General features: G+C 42.4%; 1 protein-coding gene across 7 annotated transcripts in view; it reads left to right on the top strand.

Moving 5' to 3' along the window:
• The window catches only part of LINGO2 (leucine rich repeat and Ig domain containing 2), a 760,588-nt gene that overhangs the window by 723,345 nt on the left and 15,118 nt on the right, over positions 1-22,125 (top strand). The gene's annotated exons all lie outside the window — the stretch shown is intronic.

Below are 22,125 nucleotides of genomic sequence, written 5' to 3'. Positions count from 1 at the left end.
AAATGGGGCAGAATAAAGTGGTGTGTGCTGATTGTTCTAAAGGTAAGATCTGTGCCTTAGGGGGCGGGGAAAGAGGAGACAAGAAATAGAGGGTGTGTATTATTAGATGGTTTACCACTTAATTCTCTTGCACTTGAGGTTTTGTGGTAAGTTTGCTACATGTACAGCAACCTCGGCCTGTACACAATGTAGGGGGGGTTGTATGAGTTTGTATATAACCCTATTGGTTTCATTACTGTCATATTGTGTAGAGGCCTTTGCTATGAGTAAAACAAATATATCAAAAAAGTTAAACTCGCCTTCTCTGAACCTTTCCCTCTCTCCCCAAAAAGGGGCCAAGGGTTCATTTTGGCTCAACTTTGGGAAGACAGTACAGGTTGAGTTTATACATCCATGTCATTTCACCAGTCCCTAAAGGAGCTGCTGCCTATTACATGCTGTCCCTTCATGGTGGTTTTGCTGGGGGTTTTTATGTTGCTGGGGTGGGGGTGGGGGGACTGTTTCTTTAGTTGGGCAGTTAGCAGTCCTTTGAGGGGTTGTGCATGTCAGTAGTCTTTCGAAAGGTTAGTATTTTATAGAGCCTGAATGTTCACTGCATAACACAACTTTCTTTGACTAAAGTCTTTCCTACACTTGCATACCCATTGCTTTCCATAGCTAAGTAAAACAACAATACCGATAATAACATGGAGAAATTAAGAGATATAAACAAGGGAGGACAAACCGCTGAGATTATAAATGAGATGGAGAATCAATGAAGCAGAGAGATGCAGAAAAGCTGTTCCAGACAGCAAAAGCTACTGACCAGAAGGCACTCCCCTCAACAGAGCCAGATTGCGTGAAGCGTGCTAGACAGGCAGTTGGGAAATGGATCAAGGACTGATATGTTTAATCTCTCCCCACCCATCTGCTAGAGTTGTGCAGGAGTCCCAAATCCCAGCATTTAACCAACCAAATGAATGTTCAGGACCCATTCTGGGGGGATTTGGGTTTCGGCATTCAGACTGACATTTCTTATTGACTTGGATCCTTCTCCCCCACATCACCTTGCGTCAGTGATTCCTTTTCTCTTCCTTCCCCACAGGGCAGGCTCCAGGCACCAGCCCAGCAAGCAGGTGCTTGGGGCCGCCAATGGTGAGGGGCGGCACGTCCGGCTCTACGGCGGCAATTCGGTGGCGGGTCCCTCGCTCCCTCTCGGAGGGAAGGACCAGCCGCCGAATTGCCGCCAAAGACTGAAGCGGCGGCGGTAGAGCTACAGATCGCGATTGCAGCTGCTTTTGGGGGGGTGGGGGAGGCACTGCTTGGGGTGGCAAAAACCCTGGAGCCCGGCCCTGCTTCCCCCATATGGTGGGATGTGTTGGGAGGTTCTTCCAGTCCCACAAAAGAGAGAGAATTGGATAGACAGAAGGCTGGATAGAGTTTACAGCTCATTCTCCTCCTCTCCCTCTATGGATGGGACAGATTGACTTGGGCTGTTTTTCTCCCTTTCTAGTAGCAATGGAGGAGAGGTATTTCCCCTTTCCTCACTCATGATCAGGCAGAGTTAACTGAATACCCATCAATGTGTTAAGTAGTCAGCAGCACACTTTACAACTGGGCTGAACTTCTCTGTTAGAGTCTCATGTCTGCATCGTATAGAATTCAGTGACGTGCCAGTTGACCTCCGAGTTGTGCCATGTAAACTTTGCCTTCTTACTTTACCAACTGCCCACAAGATCTTATTCATGAGGCATTCGGAGGTGGTGATATTTTTCCACTTAGGCAGAGTTATGCTATCCAGAAAAGGACAGACATTTGCTGTATTGAGCAACCTTTAAAGGGAGTGGAACTTTCAGTGCTAGACACATAGATGTATATGATGTATCAGCGTAAACTCAGTTTGACCAAGATATGACATAGTATTTCATTGGTGAGAAGCTCCCTGAGGCCTTCCTTAACCTTCATCTAATGCAAAAATATACTGATCAGCAAAACCAATGAAAATTTACCAGGGTAATTTCCTTTCATTAAATAGCAATTGTCTTGTGATTAGGCTTTTCAGATGTTACATTTCTGTTCTGTGGAAGGGAACAAGCTAGTCTACTTTCATTTAAAATGTACATGTTTATGTAAAAACGAAGACAGAGCTTTTGGTGCTTAAGGACAAGCCACGCACATGGACAAACAGATGCAAAACAAGCTTCCCACAAACCACAGTCTAGTCACAAGCATCTTCCTTTGGTCCAAAGCCTGGCCCCAGCTACACAGTAACTTATAGTGCAACAACACGATTTTATCACAAATCTGATGATATTCTTATGGCCCTTGCTCCTGGGGTCAAGGGATTAGCTGAGAATCGCAGCTTTTATTTTAAAAAAAAACTTTCTAACCCGCCTGGTTGGGGAGGAAATCTTGAAAGCATCCTAGAGGCTCAAAACCCAGAAGCAAAGAAAAAGAGAACCCAACACTTATTTTTTAAAAAAAATCACGATTTTAAATATATGGCCTCACAATATAGATGAAAGGAAGGATGGTCCAGGGGTTAAGGTGCTAACCTGGGACTTGGGAGACGCAGTTCAGTTCTCTGCTTCACAACAGGCTTCCTATGTGACTGTGGGCACCTCCTGTAACTCCTTTGTTCCTGTGTTCCCCATCTGTTGACCTTGCAAACCCCTATAGAACTGTAAGGCAATTCCCTACACTGCTTTAGGTGCTTGGGAGGTTGACAGCTGTGCATTGTAGATAGCATTCCCTTCTATGACTGCTTAGTTCAGGCAAAAATTCAGGGAGACCCTGCGTGATGACAGTAATGCCGCTGCCCAGCAATTGACCCACCCCAGGTAGAGTCCCCCACTGAAATCAGTGAGTCGCCACACAGGCAGCAGGCATCTGCCTACAACATAGTGTCAACTGCATGGTAGGTTCCTAAGTGACACAGAGTGTGTTAGTTACTCTGGGGGCTAGAGAGAACTACAGGTCCAGCAGCCTCAATGTATAATCCCCCTTATGGTCTGAATTTTCAAGGGCTTAGTTCCCATTCAGGACCTAAAATCGGTGCCCAGATTTTCAGAACTGCTCAGCATGGAGCATCACAATGGGAGCTGCTGGGCGATGAGAACTTTTGGAGAATCTGGCCCTAGTTGTGGGTACAGAGTGTTTGAAACTCTGGCCCTAAGCTCTTATTGATATCTGACCCCTTTTCTCTACCATTGGGCACTTTAAAAACCGCCGCAAGACAAACACAGCACTTGAGTCCCAGTATTCAGGCCATATAGTAATACAGCTGGGCCTGAGCTGGGAAGATTCAGATGGGTGTGGACCTGAATCCAAACTTTTCCAAGTTTGCGGCTGTTCAAATCCATGGTTCTGACTGGACCATCAGAGTGAGGCCCAAGTTATGAAGTTGGTCTTCACATCTGAGCTTTCCCCCAAAGAATTCATACCTGGGATACCAACTTGGGCCTGACACTGGTCCTCACTAGCAAACAGCCTTTTCATTTGCCTTAAAAATATATTTGTGTGTGACTTAAGTCCACAAATGCACTCTGGATTGGAAACTTCTTTATAGAACATTATTTCATTTATTTTTATTTCCCTTCACCTTTAATTAAACATCCTACTTTGTGCCTTACTCTGTCTTCTGCTGCCAAGTCTGATTTTTCTCTTGTTTAGAATACGTGTCACAAGCATCCTTTTGGGGATCATTCAGTTCACACCATCAAGACAAAACCTGCTGTCAGAATGTAAAATGCAGGGTAAGGCACTCTGGAATGCTGATACAAGAAATAGACAAAATGCCCATTATCAAGTTGGTGCACTTCTGTAGACAGAACAGGGTAATTGAAGTATGCAGCCTTCCTTATCCAAATGGTTGCCAAAGGTGTCAAACATACAAAATGCAACTGTGGGGGAAGTTATTGAACCACAACGAGATACTGTGTATACCGCTCTTTTCTATCATTTGCATGTATAGGAAGCTTTTATATTAGATAAGCACCCTGCTTTTTATGATGTTAATGAAGTATGATCATTCTCTGCCTACGAGATAGCTATCTACCTTAGTAGTTGTGATAAATTATGGGGGGGGGAGCTCCCTCTTATGGACACCCAGCCAGTCAGTAGCTATAAAATCCCTCTTAGTAGCTGTTTTCTAATTGTTCTACCTGCAAAGAGTTAAAAAGTCTGACAGCATGCATAGGTAAAAGGAAGTTAGTGGGCACCTGGCCAAAAGAGCCAATGGGAAGGCTAGAACTTTTTAATATTGAAGAATGACTCCCCCTTTGTCTGTCTGTCTGTTCTCCGGGGAGAGGTGGACAGGACAGAGCTATGCTGTAAGAGTTTGGGCCAGGTATGAAAAATCATCAGTATCATACCTAGAGACTACTCATTTAAAAACCCCAGATATGTAGATCAGGAAATGTCTAGGAAGATGCGATTAGGTTTATTCCTTTTATTTCATTATGGCTTGTGGGTTCCTCTGTGCTAACCCCGGGGCTTTTTGTTTGGCTTTGTTTTCTTTATCAAGAAAGCTATTCTTGATGCTTAATCCTTGTCATTTTTTTTAAATCTAGCAAATGCCTAAGTTCCCAAATGTATTTTCTTTCTTTCTTTTTTTTTATTAATAAAATTTACCTTTTTTAAGAACAGAATTGGACTTTTGTGTCTTAAGAGGTTTATGCACATGTTATTTAATTAGCTGGTGGCAGCAGCTGGTTTCTTTTTTTTTCTTTCTCACTCTTCCCCGGGGGGGGGGGGTGAAAGGGCTTGAGGGTACCCCACAGGAAGGAATTCCCAAGTGCACCTTCCTGGGTTCTCAAAGGGGTTCTGCACTTGGGTGGTGGCAGCATCTACCCATATAAGGTCAGAGAGAAGCTGTAACCTTGGGAGTTTCATACAAGCCTGGAGTGACCAGAATTAATTTTTAGAATCCTTGCCAGCCCCCACCTTATGCACTCGAATGCCAGAGTGGGGAATCACTTAACAGTAGTCATTAAGGCCATAATAGTGTGACAGAATTATTCAGATACTCAGGGTCTAATACATCATCATTTCCAATCTGTTCCCACAATGTGATAGTTGCAATACTTCAGGTGCACTGGCATGCCTGAGCAATCAAAAATCATAGGATTGGTGTAAAAATGAAAATAATAAAGGTTGGGTTAATTTGTAATTGCCTCCTGGGCTTTGAACCATTAGGGGTGCACATTTTCAAACTTTCCTCCGCAAACTTGAGGTCTAGAAACATGGTTGTGTTTTTTTCTTTGTATGGAGGGTTGTTGTTTTTTATGAAAGTAGAGATTCTCCCAAAATCACATGACTCCAGGAGTTAGGGCTTTAAGAAAAATACCCAATATCTGGAGACTCATGATAAAATCACCAGTGGTGGCAACAGTGTTAAAGTGCATCTCTGTACTTAGAGGGCTCAATTCTCTTCTATGCCAGTGCTCAGCTAAGAGTTGCCCCCTGCTTATCTGTGGTACAGCCCCTGCTCATCCTGACAAGGCTTCTGGAAGGGGATGGCATTATTGGAATCCTGAGCCAACACACTTTCACCAGCAAGAAGTTCCCCTCTGATAGCAGAATTCTCTGCTGGCCTGTTGGAGCCAGTTTCCCTTTGGTCCAATGGCTGGTCCCCTAGCTGGGATCATGGGATATTCGCATTCAACCTCTGCTGTCACAAAGACTTTCTGTGTGACCTTGGACAAGTCACTTAGCCACTCTGTGCCTCAGGTTCCCCATCTGTAAAAGTGGTATAACAGCCTTACCCTACCACACAAGGGTATTGTGATGATGTGATGTACATTAAAGATTACAAGTTAATCAGATGCTTCAGTGATGGGGTCCATATAAATACAAGACCTTGGCTAGGAAACGTTTTTCCTATCCCACAAAACTTTTTGACGTCAAGAAATTTTCCTGACCCAAATTGGAATGAATAGTTGATATCTTGAAGATTTTTGCAAACCAAAAATCCAAAAAAAAGTTTTGATATCAGGTCAATTGAAATGTTTCATTTTGATTTCAAACTGTTTTTATTATTATTTTATTTACTACGGTTAGCTTAAATTTCTAAATGAAAAGTCCTTTCAAACCAGACTTTCAAAAATGTCAAATCAAAACATTTTGACAATTTGAAAACTTTTTTTCCTAAAACTATTTGAAGTCAAAACAAGGATCAGAACGAACTCTTTCCCATCAAATATTTCCATTTGGACAAATGGATATTTTCCCATGAAAAAATATTTTGTCAAAAATGCTCTAAGTAGCACCAAAAATAGATAAACCCTCAAAAGGGACCAAGTCACTTAGCACATGCCTAACTTTAAGTAGGTGAGTCTTCTCATTGGGCTGGTCTACACTGGGGTGGGGAATCGATCTAAGATACACAACTTCAGCTACGTGAATAGCATAGCTGAAGTCTAAGTATCTTAGATCGATTTACCTTGGGTCCTCACGGCGTGGGATCGACGGCCGCAGCTCCCGCGTCGACTTCGGTACCGCTGCTCGCTCCAGTGGAGTTCCGGAGTCGACGGGGAGCACCTTTGGGGATCGATATATCGCGTCTTAATGAGACGCAATATATCGATCCCTGATAAATCGATCGCTACCCACCGATACGGCGGGTAGTCTGGATGTAGCCATTGAGTTCAGTGGGATTAGTCTCCTGTATTCAATTCCTTGCCAAGTCAGGCTATGTTGCCATCCTCACACCATGGAAATGTAAAAGGTTGGTTTATTTATTTATTTATAGACTGGAAAGGGGAAAAGAATTTGGTTTTGGGAGATACTCTCACTGTTTGGGACGAAGAACAGACATTTTATACAGAAAAACAAGACACAGCAGTGGGCCTCAGTGCTTGCTGCAGACCTCAAAAATTATGTTTAGCAGCAAGACTTGTCACCTGAAAATAGGCCCACTTCGACTCAAGCACCGTATCAAGTGGCTCTCATTCAGGCTATTGCGTCAAAGCAACATCAAAGCTTCGGGAGATTCATCCTGACAGGGATGAGAACTTAGAGTCCTCATTGCTGGCAGTGAATTCCTTCTGAGAACAGAAGTGAACTGCACATCCCTGTTTTTCAGTCAAAGCATCCAAGTCCCCAAGCCTATTCTTTGAAGCGGAGGGTCCAACTTGCATGTGTTTGGGGCAGGGGCTGATTCTTGGGGCTCCATGGGAATGGGATCTGCAATTGAGCGGACTCATTGCCACCTCGCCTTCAGGCATGCTTTCAGAGAACAGCAACATAAAAACCAGGGAGGTAAAAGAATGACATCCTAGCAGAGGAGTAGTGTGGTGGAGTGTTCACCCAACACTAACCTAGAAGGGGTTAGTGAGGCTGAGAAGGGGCCAGTCAACCAGATAGGCCCCAGCTGAGTGGAATTAGGCAGCCTGAAGGATGATGGAGCTCAGCTGAGAAGAAACAGGCTGGCGGGGCTAGTATAAAGCAGGAAGGCATTGCAGTGAGGGAGCCTGCTGCCTCTCTCTGGACGTTAGAGAGGGAAGGAAGGAAACTTAGGGAAGAGAGTGTAGGAAAAGGCTCAGGGAAAGGGCAGCAAGTGCAGACCTTGGCTGCTGATTAAAGGGTCCCTGAGCTGGAAGCTGAGGTAAAGGGCAGCCCTGGGTTGCCCTACCAGACACTGGAGAAGTGGCACCATCTGAGCAGTGAATGAGAAGACTGCCTGAGACTGTTTGTACAGGAAGACTTTGTTACCCTGGAAGGGAAGGACTATAATGATCTGCTTGAGGGCTGAGCTACGAAGTCAGAGAGAGAGAGAGAGAAAAACAGCAAGGTACTTGACAAGTGGCAGAAGGACCTGGAATGAGCTAATATCCAGAGCAACCAGGAGGAGGTGCCCTAGCAGTGAGTGGAAGTAGCAAGTAGAATATGTTCACCTCTCCCACAAAAGCCTGAAATCTGGGACACACCGCATGCTGCACCGCTAACATACAATCAGGGTACGTCTATACTACCCGCCGGTATAAGCGGAGTCGATGGGGGAGCCGCGGCAGTCGACTTGCCGCCGTGAGGACAGCCAGGTAAGTCGAACTAAGATACTTCAAATTCAGCTACGCAAATAGCGTAGCTGAAGTTGCGTATCTTAGTTCGAACCCCCTCCCTAGTGTAGCCCAGGCCTCGTACTGCGTAACAAGGCGATAGATTCCAGGCCTTTCAATGCAAAGATTTTCTATTAAGTCCATCTCTTCTCTCAGGTTCTTGAACCCTGCATGGAGAGAGGTGCTTCTGCTGAATTAGTAGGTTTGCTCAGGCATGTCCAATAAGAGCAAAGAAAGGGTGGGTTATCTCAGAGGCAAAGGGAACTGGTAGTAGAGATCATTCCTGCAGGAGAAAGCACTAGCAATGCCTTGGGCTGAGGTATGTGGTTTTGTGAGTTGGCAGTAAAGCCAAGCATGTGGAAGGGGTTGGACCTGCTTTGATGTCTGCTTTGTTAGAGGCAGGGTGGCAATGTGGCCTGCTTACACAGTGCTTATTTATATTTTGATCAATTATATTCACGTGGGCTGGGGAAGGAAGAGAGACACTCACAAACGTTCTTCCCACATTCTGGCACCAATTGTTTTCCATAAGGTATTGTACTGGGTTGAAAATGTCTGACAATTATATATTGGATAGCAATAAACTCCAACTTCAGTGTGACACGGGAACAATATGGAAGATGGCTTTTGATATTTCACTAACAATGTATTAAAATATTAACCACCCGCTGTCAAACAACTATTTAAACTCTCTCCACCCTAGCCTGCCTATTTTTTTCTGTTTTGTTGTGGAACTTTTATTCAGAGAGTAGAGTTCACAGGTCTCTCTTTGTAACTTATGCTCCTTTACCTGTTTGTTGATGCTTTTAGCCAGGGAGTCATGGTAACCTCAGGAAAGTAGGAAAGCAAAAAAATCATTTTCTGCAGAGTAGAGAGAGATAAAGACAGTACTGCAGAAAAATGCAGCACTCCTCACAGTTCTGGATCTCCTGGAGAAGTGAACTAGTCAATTGGAAGAGTGTAAGTAGTATTCCAGCAGCCTAGTTTGTCTTAGGCAAGATTTCCTTTGAGCAGCAGCTTACCCCCACCCCCTTGGTCGGGAGGGTGAAAGGGAGAGGGAGGGGGCAGGGTTGAATGACAGAAAGAGAAGCTCTTTGTTCCTTTTCCTTTCCAAAAAAATGTGCAAGTCTGCTGACTATTGCACAGCACCTGGACTCTTTCCTTACTACAGTAGAATAATTAGTAAGATTGGGTACCTTGATAGCCCTTCAGGTGTTTGTTTCTGACTCTTCTTATTCCCATACCAGCTGCTTCAGTAATGAGCAGAAAACTCTTTCATTTTTTTTTCTATCCGGCTTTCCTTTCAAATGCTGGCAAAATTTCCTCTGAGCTGCTTTACTGCACATTTTTGATATGCTTGCACCAAAGTGAAATCAGAAAGAGAGAAACAGAAGGCTTTGGAGTGGAAAAACTTTTGCTGGAAGAGGAAGGGCTGGTATTGTATTTCTGGCACACAAAATACTAGGGGTTATTGTTTTGTGGAGAATTTGCTGAGGGGCAATGAGTTGTCTAAAAGGTGTCAAATGAAAATCTGGCCCCCTAACAAGGGAGGGTGTGGGGGGGGGGGAAGAGAGAGGGGTAAATCCCAATAGCCCAGTTGTTCTTTTTGAATATACATTCTTTTAAGTTCTTTACACACACAAAAAAACTGAGTTTGACTGAGTTGCAAGTGTGAGAAACAGACCAAGTATAAAGGTTTTGAATGATCTTGTTTGGTAAGCTACAATACATCAGCTATGATTCATGACTCTGTACAGGGGGTTTTGTGAGCACCTCAGGCATGGGTTGTTGTTGTTGTTTTTTTAAATGTTGTCCAGAGGTTTATGGTTTCCCATTAGCATAGAACATGAGTTTAGGTCAGAGGTAATGAGTACTATACTGTCTATATGGAAAAATAGAACCAATGTTTCAGATACACAATCCTGATTGACTGCTTCATTATATTGTGTAAATAAGGGGCATTGGTACCCATTCTGCTGTTGCATTAAAGGGAAGAGTAATTTCTCCTTTTCGATGTTTTTTGTGTGTGTGTGTGTGTGTGTGTGTGTCTTTCTCTTAAATCATCACTTCATTTACCTGTCCTTGAGCCATGAGCAGGTGCCGTCTGGCAATTAGGTTAATGCTTCTGCTTAGTGAAGTTCCTGTAGACTAGTGTTGAACATAACATACAATGTTTGAACACTGGAATTTTGCTTGTTATCAAATGTATTGCAAAGACAGGTCCCACGTGCCATATATTGTACACATTGAATGAAATTACTATTAGCCAGTTAATTCTTTTCCTAGTATATCATTCCTCAAAAGACATGTGAAGTATATCTTTGAAAAATGAGTTTTCATTTGGAATCCCCATGCCAGATTTACTGTACTAGGCCTTACTACCCTTCAGTGACTGAGAGCAAAATCATAATAATTAGACCAAGTTGGGATACTGCCTGAAAAGGACATTTCAATTACCAAGTAATTACCATCATCCTCATATACAAAAATAAACAACAATTGGTTCCTGTTTTCATTATATTGGTCATTGGGGATAGATAATAAGACCTAAGATCTTGATGAATTTTCCAAACTAGATGAATTATATTTTTACTAAAAATGGCTTGGGAGAAAATCACGTTGCATATTTCACAATTCAAGAGGTGGAGGGAGGAAATGCTGTCAGCAACTAGGAGGTCCTCTAGCTTCAAGAAGACGCCTTTCAGCTTCTCACACATGAACTTAAATTCTCCCTTAAGACACAGGTGAAATGGGTGGGATGCTCTCATCATAGTCCTAGTTTGCTTTAGTCACCGCACCCCACAATTTGCTCTCTGCTCAGGAATGGCCCGGGTGTGCAGTTCTTAGGAAGTAGGGTGCATCATAGAGCATTGTTACCAGCGTGGCTCTGGAGTACAGCTTCAACAGAGGTTTTTCCTGTTTTTTTTTAAACCTTCCTCTTTGGTGTAAAAAAACTTCCCATTGCCAGTGAAATCTGTGATGGTTGGGGAAGTCAGCAATTTTTGAATCCCATGGAGAAAGGTGTAGCATGATCCGATGACTATAAAGTTAGACAAATTCAGACTGGAGATAAGGCGTAATTTTTTAACAGTGAGATTAATTAATCATTGGAGCAATTTACCAAGGGTCATGATGGATTCTCTATAACTGCCAACTTTTAAATCAATATTGGACGTTTTCCTAAAAGAAATTAGGAATTATTTTGGGGAAGTCCTAAGGCCTGTGTTACACGGGAGGTCAGATTAGATGATTGCAATGGTCCCTTCTGGCCCTGGCATCTATGAATTCAGCCCTTGCTCACTGCCAGCTATTGTTTTGCTCCAATTCCCCTCTTTCCCTCAGAATAAAGTTTAGGTCTTTCCTAGTAGCGTCCATCTCTAATTTGTCACATGCATTCTGGTGATTGTTTGTCCTAAATGGGATTTCCGGTTCAGGAGCTAATGGAAACAAGGCTGAATTATTACAGAGATTCTCCAGCTATAATTATACCAGTAGAGCATTCTAATATTTATTGTCATGCAGCCGCTTGCTCCCAGCTTCTGAATGACAAGTGAGTTCCAGTTACTAGTGCTGGTGCCACCTTAACTTTAGGATCCCAAATGATATATTCTCATCTGAGTTTGTAGTGTTTTTTGTCTTTGATATTAATCAATTTTTAATTGGGAATATAATTGAGACATCATTATGGATGGAAGTAACCATATAGAATCAAATCTTCTCTTTTTATTTTTTTTTAATTAGGCCATATAAAAGCACTCCACCAATACAGAAGCACATTTTAGCTTACATTTTATTTAGGGAATGGATACATGTGGTGATTCTGGGATAGGGTTAACACAAATCAAATAAACGGAGTTTGCCCTTTCTTTTCAAGAGTTCTGTTTGTGTGTGTGTGTGAGAGAGAGAAAGAGAGAGAGAGAAGTTGAAAATTTTCCATTAAAACTCTTTTTCTGACAGAAAATGGGGTTTTCAACTACAATCACAGAAAGGAGGAACTTTGAAAAACTTTGAAACTTTGAAAAAGTTTGAAACTTTGAAAAAAGTCAAAGTTTTCCACAGAAAGGAGGAACTTTCTGTGGAAAACTTTGACTTTTTTTCAGTTTTTCAGCAAAACATTGAAATTTTCCACAGCGAGAACCCCTTCTATTTTCTAGTCAGGTCTATTCTACCCTTTCTCCCCAAAAACACACTAGCTGAGAATCTGTTCCAGGGAGTCAAATGTAGCACTTTGGTTGAAATGTAATGGGCTGATTTGTCAAAGCTTAAAACAATAGCCTCTATTTTGTTAGAGGTCTGTTCTAGGCTTCCAAGGAGCCAGTGGGCTATAGGGATGAGATCAAAATGGATGTTAGTGGAGGTCGGATGTGCAATAGTTACAGCATCTACAGTACGCTACAAGGGCATCATCATTATCAGGAGTTGAACACCCATAGGATCTATTGACTTTAAAATAAAAATTAAAAAAATGAAGTTCTCACTTGACCTTTTAAAACTACACCAAAAATCCATACATAGTGAAGTCTAGCACAGTAAGACAATTAAACACAATCAAAGAAGCGATGACTCTTTAATCACTGTTTTGATGTCAATAACTAGAAAAATGAGCATGCCTAGAACACAGTGTATGTATCATTTATCCTTTATTAATGATTAAATGACATTTAGAAAACATACATTGATTCAAAGAGCAGACTGACTGCATTCTGCAAAGAGTGCCTTGAGTACTAGGTCTGATGCCACTGGAATGAAAAAAATGCATGTTCTCCATAAATCCTTCTTACTGGTGGGCATGTATCTGTACCCGCCACTATGAAAGATAGATATATATATAAACTGTACAGTGTGGGCCAAATTATGTTGTCATTTACACCAGTACTTGAGTAACTGTTGAAGTCCCTAAAATTACATCAACGTAAAATTGAAGTAACTGAGAACAGAATTTGTCTAGGGCACCAGACAACATGTCAGTTGTAATTTATATATTTCCTGCCTTGGCCCTTCTGCAGGCTAGTTTTGAATCTAAATATATTTTAGGAACCCCTTTAGCTAACAAGGAATCCCCAAGGCAGCCACCATTTTCAGTCTGCTGTGTGTATATGCAATGGTGAGCTTTTTTTTTTTTTTAAGATGCAAGGGGTACCAGTTTTCTGCAGCCACCTCAATGATGGCTTTGTTTCCCATCTAAGTCATTAAGTGGCTTTAATTGTGTTTGGATTACCTGATCTCTTTCTGCAAAAACTATTAGGTGGTGACTGATGAGCTAAAGTATTCTTTCATCCCTCTCTGCCATCTCCGTCATATAGGTCACAATTCTCTGCTATCCTAATGCTGTTGGGTTTAACAGAGTTATGATAACAGAGAATATGGCCCATAATTCTGGGGCCAGAGAACTTTTGGGAACTCTGACGAGGACTAAGAAATGTACTATATTGTACTGGTCCTTAGTGTATTGAACAGAAAACAGATCCAATGTCGTCTTTTCCATACCCTCTAATCCAGGGGTAGGCAACCTATGGCACGTGTGCCGAAGGTGGCACGCGAGCTGATTTTCAGTGGCACTCACAATGCCTGGGTCCTGGCCACCGGTCCGGGGGGCTCTGCATTTTAATTTAATTTTAAATGAAGCTTCTTAAACATTTTAAAAGCCTTATTTACTTTACATACAACAATAGTTTAGTTATATATTATAGACTTATAGAAAGAGACCTTCTAAAAAACGTTAAAATGTATGACTGGCACGCAAAACCTTAAATTAGAGTGAATAAATGAAGACTCGGTACACCACTTCTGAAAGGTTGCCGACCCCTGCTCTAATCCCACCAGCAGTATACAAACAGCACCCAACAGAAGCTCAACAGCTTTCTCCTATGCCGCACTCAGTAGGCTCTGCCTGTGACAGTTCAAAGAAAGAGAGTCTCTGATGAGTATATTCTTTGCCTTGACTGACAGGATTTCTGCACAAGTTACAAACAGAACAGCTGCTAACATGCTTGTCCAGGTAGGGGGGAAAAGCCCACACAACTGATGGGATTGTTTGTTGTTTTTTTCTTTTATTCTCCATGTAATTCAATTGTCCATATGCATGTGTTACCAGTTGCACTAGGCATATCCACCTTCTCACACCCATTCCACTAAATGTTCAATGCTGAGATGCTTTCATTACTGTTCAAATTCTTTCCTTAGCACTATAGGTAATTTTTAATTTGCCGAAACTTCCAGTGCCCTGAACTAAAATTGCCCTCCATAGTATAATTTAGGTTTCAGTTTTTAGCAGTTTGCAAGCCGTGATGGTTATAAACCTTACAGTATATGTAGTCCTAGTCCACAAATGCACCCAAGTAGGGTAGTGACACCCTCCTAATGTGCATGTATTTTCCTACAGGCACATTTGGGTTAAAAGTTTCTGAGAACATTAGCTCACTGATGCAAACACATCTGTTGACAGCCAATTGCCTAGATTATCCTCTGACCAGACCCTCCAGCTGGCATTTGGAATAGAAACAGCATTAATGATGCAAATGGTCAGTCTCTTGTTTTCCCAAGTTAAAGGGCAAACATCCATATTTATACATTCAGACCTCTCTGCAGTTGATGATTGGTCATGGGATACAGCTATCCTATCTGAAGAAGGAGATGGCAGGGATCCAGGGCACGGAAATAGAATCCTTCCTCGAGGGCTCATAGGGTAGTGATGGACACTTAGATGTCTACCACCAGACCCATCCCCTGTGGAGTATCATAGTTTTTTCCCTGGCCTATTCAATATTTACACACAGCTGCTGGGAAAAGTGTTCTTGGTTGCCAACAGTATGCCAATGACATATCACTGTGTTGTTCACAACTGACAACTACGTTACTGTCACCCAGTTATCCCAGTGTCTGGATAAGGAAGAGCTGGTTGGTGTTCAACACCAGCAAGATGGAGTTTATGGTGGTTAGCAGAGGAAAACACTTTGACAAGGTGGTCAAAACAGTGCTGTCTCTACCAGTCAAAACCATACATCCACAAGGAGTGGAGACAGCCCACAGCTTGTGTGGGTATTTCTTGACTACTCACAGATCCAGGGCCCTCATATAGCTTCTTATGGAAGAAACATATTCGGTCATTAACAAAGGAATCTGCATCCCATGGTTTCTGCTGATGACCTAGACTCTATTATACACACATTTGTCACCGCCCAACTGGGATATTGCAATGTGATTCAATTAACCTCAAAAGCATTAGCTCTGAAAAATCTGCGGCTGATGCAGATTGCAGCAGCAGACCTCTTCAGCAACTCAAGTACCAAGAGTACCTTCCCTAGAGATCCATCCACTTTGCTGACTTCCCTAAGATGATGCCAAATATCAAAATTAAAATTCTCTGGAGAATATAGTCCTCTGTTTATTGCATGCATTAATGCAAGTTTTCCTATATCTAATATGTTCTAAAAGAGGGACCACCTCTTCAATGGAGGAAGAGAATAATTTCTCACTTTTTATTTTTATTTTTTACATAGATCTAATGACAGAAAGCCAACCTTCCCTTATTTTAATCAGAGTGCTCAGCCCTCCTACTGGTCTGGTTTCTGAGGTAATTTACTCAAATGGTGTTAATTAGTGCAGCTATGAGAGAACTTAATATATAACTCTCACACAATCCCATATTCAGCCTCCTGGTGATACCAGCTATGCTTCCTAAAGTAATAATAACTGATACCTATATACTGCAAGAAAAATGAAAGGACTCATAGCTGTTGTGTGTAATTTTAATTGAAACACGGGACACAAGCAAATGGTCTTACGATCAAGCCTAGTGGTGTTCAAGTCAAGATGAGGACACCTCTTCAATAAAGTTTTTCCCCAAAATAAATCATCTGAAATAAATAATGTTAAAAACTTATAAGCATCATTATCAATGGTCCAGTCTTTGGTGGACTTTAATTTTTCACAATGCTTTGTCTCCTGTTATAAGTAAGGCTATGTTTTAGTCATGGGTATTTTAAGTAAAAGTCATGGACAGGTCCCGGGCTGTAAACAAAAATTCACCAGCTCGTGACCTGTCCATGTCTTTTACTAAAAATACCCGCCCTGACTAAAACTTGGGCGGAGGACTTTGGGGGAGGTGCAGTCTGGGGGCACCGCAGGTGTTGGGGGATGTGGCCCAGGACTCCACCTGGTATTGGGGAGGGGGGTTGGCAAGGCTGGCAGGGGATTTCTACCCAGCTCCATGTCCCTGCAGCTCCTAGGCAGCGGAGGCAGGGGCCGGGGCAGGGGCTCTGCTGCTCCCACCACAAGCTCTGGCTCCCACAGCTCCCATTGGCCGGGAACCACAGCCAATGGGAGCTGTGGGGAGGGGTCTGTGGGCAGCGTGTGGCACAGAGCCCACCCCCCCATCCCCTCTGCCACCTAGGAGCTGCAGAGGGGCATGCCAGTAGGAGCCAGGGAGCCCCCCACCTCAGGTAAGCACTCCCCTGCACTCTGCAATCCCCTGCCCCTAGCCCCCTCCCACACACCCAGCTTGGGCAGCCCCTGAGCCAGCACCAGCTGCTACAAAAGTCACAGAGGTCATAGAAAGTCACGGAATCTGTGACCCCCATGACAGACTCGCAGCCTTAGTTATAAGTATTATCTATCTGAGCCAAGAGACTTAGATTCTATTCTTGATGCCGCCACTCACTTGTCCTGTGACCTCAGAGTACACTTTTCACCTCTCTGTGCCTGCATTCCCCATTATGTAAAATGTAGATAAAACTTAGATAATTTTTTCACATCTTGACAATTTTCTGCCATATCCTTAGGAGGCCTTATTGAATGATGTTTAAGTATCTTTGGGATCCATTGTATTAAATGAATGGTTTATGTATTACTGGGGGCTGGGATTGCATGGAACCTTTTGAAGGGGGGAGATGTGACAGATAGGAGACTTGGGGATTCAAAGGTCTATATTGAACAATGCGCCAGACAAGAATGGACTTTTGGAACAAAAAGTGTCCAAGTGGTTTTCCAAGGGGAAAAAAATGATGACTCAGAGGTACCCATGTGCCACTGCTCTTACTTCAGTGAAACGCTGATTCAAGAAAGCATCCCTGTTCAGGACAGCATTCAAGCACATGCTGAAGTCATCCAGACAATGGGATTTCAGTACATGCCAAAATTAAGCACTTGCTTAAGTGCCTTCCTGATTCAGGGCCTGAGAGAGCAGGAAGCAAAGATAGGTCTCTCCTTTCCCAGTGCACTATGTAAGACATTACATTGGAAAAACCCAACATTAAAAGAATGTTGAGGTTGTAAAGTTAAGCATTCCAAAGTTAGGAAATGCCAGAATTAGAACTGTGCAGTCTTATGTCAACCCTCTTAGGTGTATGTATTATGATATTCTTTAATTACATAATTACCCATCTGCTTCTGCCCCCCACCACCTCTGCTCCTGTCCACTCCTGCCACCTGCTCCTGTCCCCACTATCCCTCTATTATCCCCACTCCAGCTCCTACAATCCCCTCTTACCTTCTCCTCCGCCCCATTCCTTACACCTCTACTTTCCTCTCAGTCTCCTTGCTCTTAGTATCAGTGCTTAGTGTCCCACAGCTGGGAGGCCCAATTGCAGGGAAAATCCTGCTTCACACCTGCAGTCCAGAGGTGGAACATGCTCAGTGCAGATAGAATCTTCAGAGAATTTAGCTGCCAAACTCCAACAATTTTCTACTGAGAATGTGCTAACTAAGATGTTTTGGAAGCTTATAATATGGCCAGGTCCTTATGGGGATGGCAAAAGGCACACCCTGACATTACAGTAACACACACCCCTGCCTAATTTCAAGTCCCCCTTCCAAAGAATGGAGGTGCTACAGCTTCTCTACAAAACAGTTAGAATCTTTTTAACATGGGCAAAACCATGTATTTTTCCCTGATCATCTTCTCAGAAATGGCTGATCTATTTTAGTTGAAATGATCCAAAAATATTCAGCCTGAGACAGACACCCAGCACAGAAAATATCATCCCAGATGGTTAGTTTAGCAAACATATAAACAACTGAAAACAGGGACTTACAACAGCAAGTGTTAGGTGACCTTAACTATAGGCCTCACTGCCAGCTCTGCCTATAACAGTTATCCCTGATTTGCCTGTTTGGCTGTGGGTTCAACACTACCAAGTACTTATGGCTTTGGGTACAAGCATGCTTGGCCACTGGCTGAATTTGGTCTTTAGTCTTTTACTGGCTCTGGGTAGATGTTGACACTGCGTAATGAGTCACTCCAGAAGAGTCAGACTGGACAAGGAATAGAGCCAGATCAAACAGGCGTATGAGCAGCAGCACGGTAGCTATTAGGCATCGAGGCTAGATAAATTATTCCTATTTAAAGGTGAGATTCACTGCAGTATAGAGGGTCTGTGCAAGTCCCAAACAATCTTGCACAGTTTGTTAAGTGGTACGTAGGATTTTGGGCAAACTTTCTGCACTGGGTTGATTTTCACTCTAAAGGCTTAAGGAATACAGGTATACTCACACTCTGGTCAAACACTTGCATGTAGTCAGAATTGAGAGTCAAAGCTGCAGGATTTTGAACAAGTGATTTGCATTTCAAAGGTCTGGAATAAATACCAGCTAAAAGAGGTCTCAAGTGTTTTGGGTGAGATCAAACAGAACTATTAACTAATGACTTAAAACAAGCTTTGTTAATTGTTAATCGGTCATCTGAACCCTAGTAAGGTCATATGTTGAAACAGGATATGGGCCAACGGTAACCTGATTCTTAACAATGGATTGAAAAGGCACAGTTAGAGAACGAGAAATGAAAGAAGAGGAAGTTTGTTAATTTGTACTCTTCAGTAAGGAATAATATCCTGAAATGTGTCATTCTGTAATTTAAAAAAACACACAAAAAACATGGGAGACCAAAATTCAGATATGGATGATCCAGATCTGGCATTTGGATGATTACATTGGCAATCAGGCAGACAAATAAGTACCGATTTCAGTACAGTATTCAGTTCAGCAATGTTGATGCCCTGTTAGGTAACTATATCTGAAAGCTGAGTTCTTTGTCAGCTAAGTGCAAAGTCTTTAATAAAATAAACATCACAGAAGTGTAAAGACAAATGAGCCATCATTAAATGTATAGTCAGCTGCAGGAGAGTCATTTTGCGGAAGAGAACTTATTGAATGCCTAATATTAATTCATACAGTCAAAGAAAACTTCAGTGGATGTGGGGTGATTGGATGATAAACTGAAATTTCTGTAACTGTTGCTTTAATACATTCAGGACTGCCCGTATGATTCATTCATGCGCTGCTTACTAGTAATTACAAAAAACAACCTTCTGTTTCTGTTACTCCTTCCTGTGGTTCACACTGTTTGTTTGTTTTGCATTTCTCTTTATTAGATTATAACAACTAGATTATGGTCTAGGTTTACTTGGTTCTGCCTCAGTGCAGGGGGCTGGGCCTGATTACTTCTCAAGATCCTTTCAAGCCCTTCATTTCTATGATTCTATAGCCTTTTCACATTTCACAAGAATGGTGAGCAGGAACCCAGACCCCACAGCAGTGGACATAATATCAAAGCCTAAAGAGAAGAGAGAGAGAACTGTTAGTGTTAACAGATATTATTACTATTACACAAATTATTACTATTTAACACACTGGCCTGGTCCCCACTAACCTCCCACTTCGGACTAAGGTACGCAAATTCAGCTATGTTAATAACGTAGCTGAATTAGAAGTACCTTAGTCCGAACTTACCGCGGGTCCAGACGCGGCAGGGAGGCCCCCCCGTCGATGCCACGTACTCCTCTCGCCGAGCTGGAGTACTGGCGTCGACGGAGAGCACTTCCGGGATCGATTTATCGCGTCTAAACCAGACGCGATAAATCGATCCCAGAACATCGATTGCCTGTCGCCGGACCCTCCGGTAAGTGTAGACGTACCCACTGTCTAATGTAGGCAAGGCGGTGTATGCTTCTAACACATGCTAGCTGATCAAACTGAACCCTAGGGACAAACCTGCTTAGGATGCTAGCTGAAAACACACCTTTAAATCCTAATCAAGACAAACTTTAAGTGTGCATTTATACTAAGGAAAAGGGTGTCTTCTTACCTCATGTTGCCTAACTCATAGTACTCAATGCGAGATAAAATCCTAGTGAAGATGAGAAATTGTAGTGCCCTCACATGTTAACAGGTTGAGGTAAATGCTAAGGGGGAGCTACTGGAATCCACTAACACACATGTGAAAACTACAAACTGCCTCATCTTCCTTAGGATTTTCCTCCTGTTAGTTATCCATGTGTTAGATTACATGAGGTAAGAGCACACTTTTTTTTCCTAATGAAGGCAAGGCCTAAAATGGTGTCATTTGCATGCACACAGGAGCTGGAAGGGAAGGGAGTCTCCACAAAAATAACTAACAGGAGGGAGAAGATGTGATGAATGGGATTGAAATGTCTGGGCAGATAGAAGTATCCCCTCTATTCTATCCTCTCAGCTTTTATTCACATTTTCTTCTGGGCTGTAGGTGTGTGAATCAAATCAATTTTACTCCTTTAGACTCCCCTACTCCTGTACTTCCTAACATATAATTTACACCACCTTAAACCTCAGCTCTGAATCTCAAATGCACACAAATTGTCCAATGCACATGCATGCACACACACAAAAGTGATTACAAACACCACTTCCCTTTCTTGATTCAGCCATGGGAAGAAATCCTTTTATCACTTTTTATTCTCCTCAACAGCAGTTTCTATGCTGCTTAGAAGTTTTAGTTTCCAGGTAGCATGGATGTCTGCAGAGAAACATTTCATACTTTTGCCAACTAAAATAAGCACTCCAGGGGTTCTTGTCTTCCACTGAACCTATTTACTTTATGCTTCCTACATTAGGTGAATAAGATGGGAAATGAATTCCCTGCACACCAGAAGTATCTGTACAAAAGTGCTAACCTCACAGACGGAGTTAAAAATGTAATGATCAGAGTGGCTGAAAGCCCCTTTGATCAGAATTCAGTGGAAAGACCCAAATCACAGAGGCCGATAGATTTTCAGTCTTAACTTAGTTCCTAATGAAGTGAAGTTTATCTTGGAAAACCTTTGTCACAGTTGGACATAACCAATAATCTTTACTCACAAGACTTCTACTGAAGGAGGAAACTAAATGAATCTCAGCAGTTTGTCCTTCCAGGACAAGGTTGAAATGTACTTTTATAGGTAGTGTAACAAAGAATGGTCTTCATCCTAGTCCCCAGGCAACATCACAAAACCACCACACAATTTGCCGTACGTTATCAGTCTCTGCCTAGGAGAAGCACAGGAGTGGAATAGGGAGGCCATGCAGGTCAAGACTAAGATGCACTCGCAGAGTTATGAGAGGAAGCGTGCACTGTCCCTGTGCCTAGCTCTGGAAAGTGTTATTAGTCACTCACTTTCATGAGAATTAAGAACACCAATGTTATTATTTTTTGTATGGAATCAAGTCATAGAGATGCTCTGTTGAGTAGCCACCCTGATAGAAGGACCCGCCTTTTTGGTAGCTGCCCCTTTAAAACGCAGCTTCAGGGGATAGTAATTAAACGTAATAGAAGGCATCCTTTGTTAAGATACCCTCAATTTTAATCTGCAGGTGGGAGTAAATAAATATAATAGAAACTATGGCTGCCAAGCAATCTATTGTCCCTATCTGGAATGTGTGTTATTTAAAACAAAACAATTCTTTCTTTCTTTCTTTTTCTACTGCCCCTCTCTCCCCGTCACAATTAACTTACATATTTAAGAATAAAAAAGGTACTCTGTAAACAATGCCCTTTGCAATAGCTGTCATCTCAATGGGGCCTAGAAATAAATAAAACCCCTTTGTGAAGCTAAAGCAAAGTTTCAGCAAGAATTGACTTGTTCTTAATTGAAGTGCTAATCAGAGAGTCACCAGTTCTATTATTTATCTATCTATCATGCACCCGTTTTTTTTCAATATGGAGATATACCTATCTAGGAGAACTGGAAGGGGCCTTGAAAGGTCATTGAGTTCAGTCCCCTGCCTTCACAGCAGGACCAAGTACTGGTCCCTGATAGATTTTTGCCCCAGATCCCTAAATGGTCCCCTCAAGGATTGAACT

This window comes from Chrysemys picta, chromosome 6 (genome assembly GCF_011386835.1).
Source record: "Chrysemys picta bellii isolate R12L10 chromosome 6, ASM1138683v2, whole genome shotgun sequence".
In the NCBI taxonomy this organism is placed as follows: Eukaryota; Metazoa; Chordata; order Testudines; family Emydidae; genus Chrysemys; species Chrysemys picta.
This window is presented reverse-complemented; position numbering and strand designations above follow the sequence as displayed.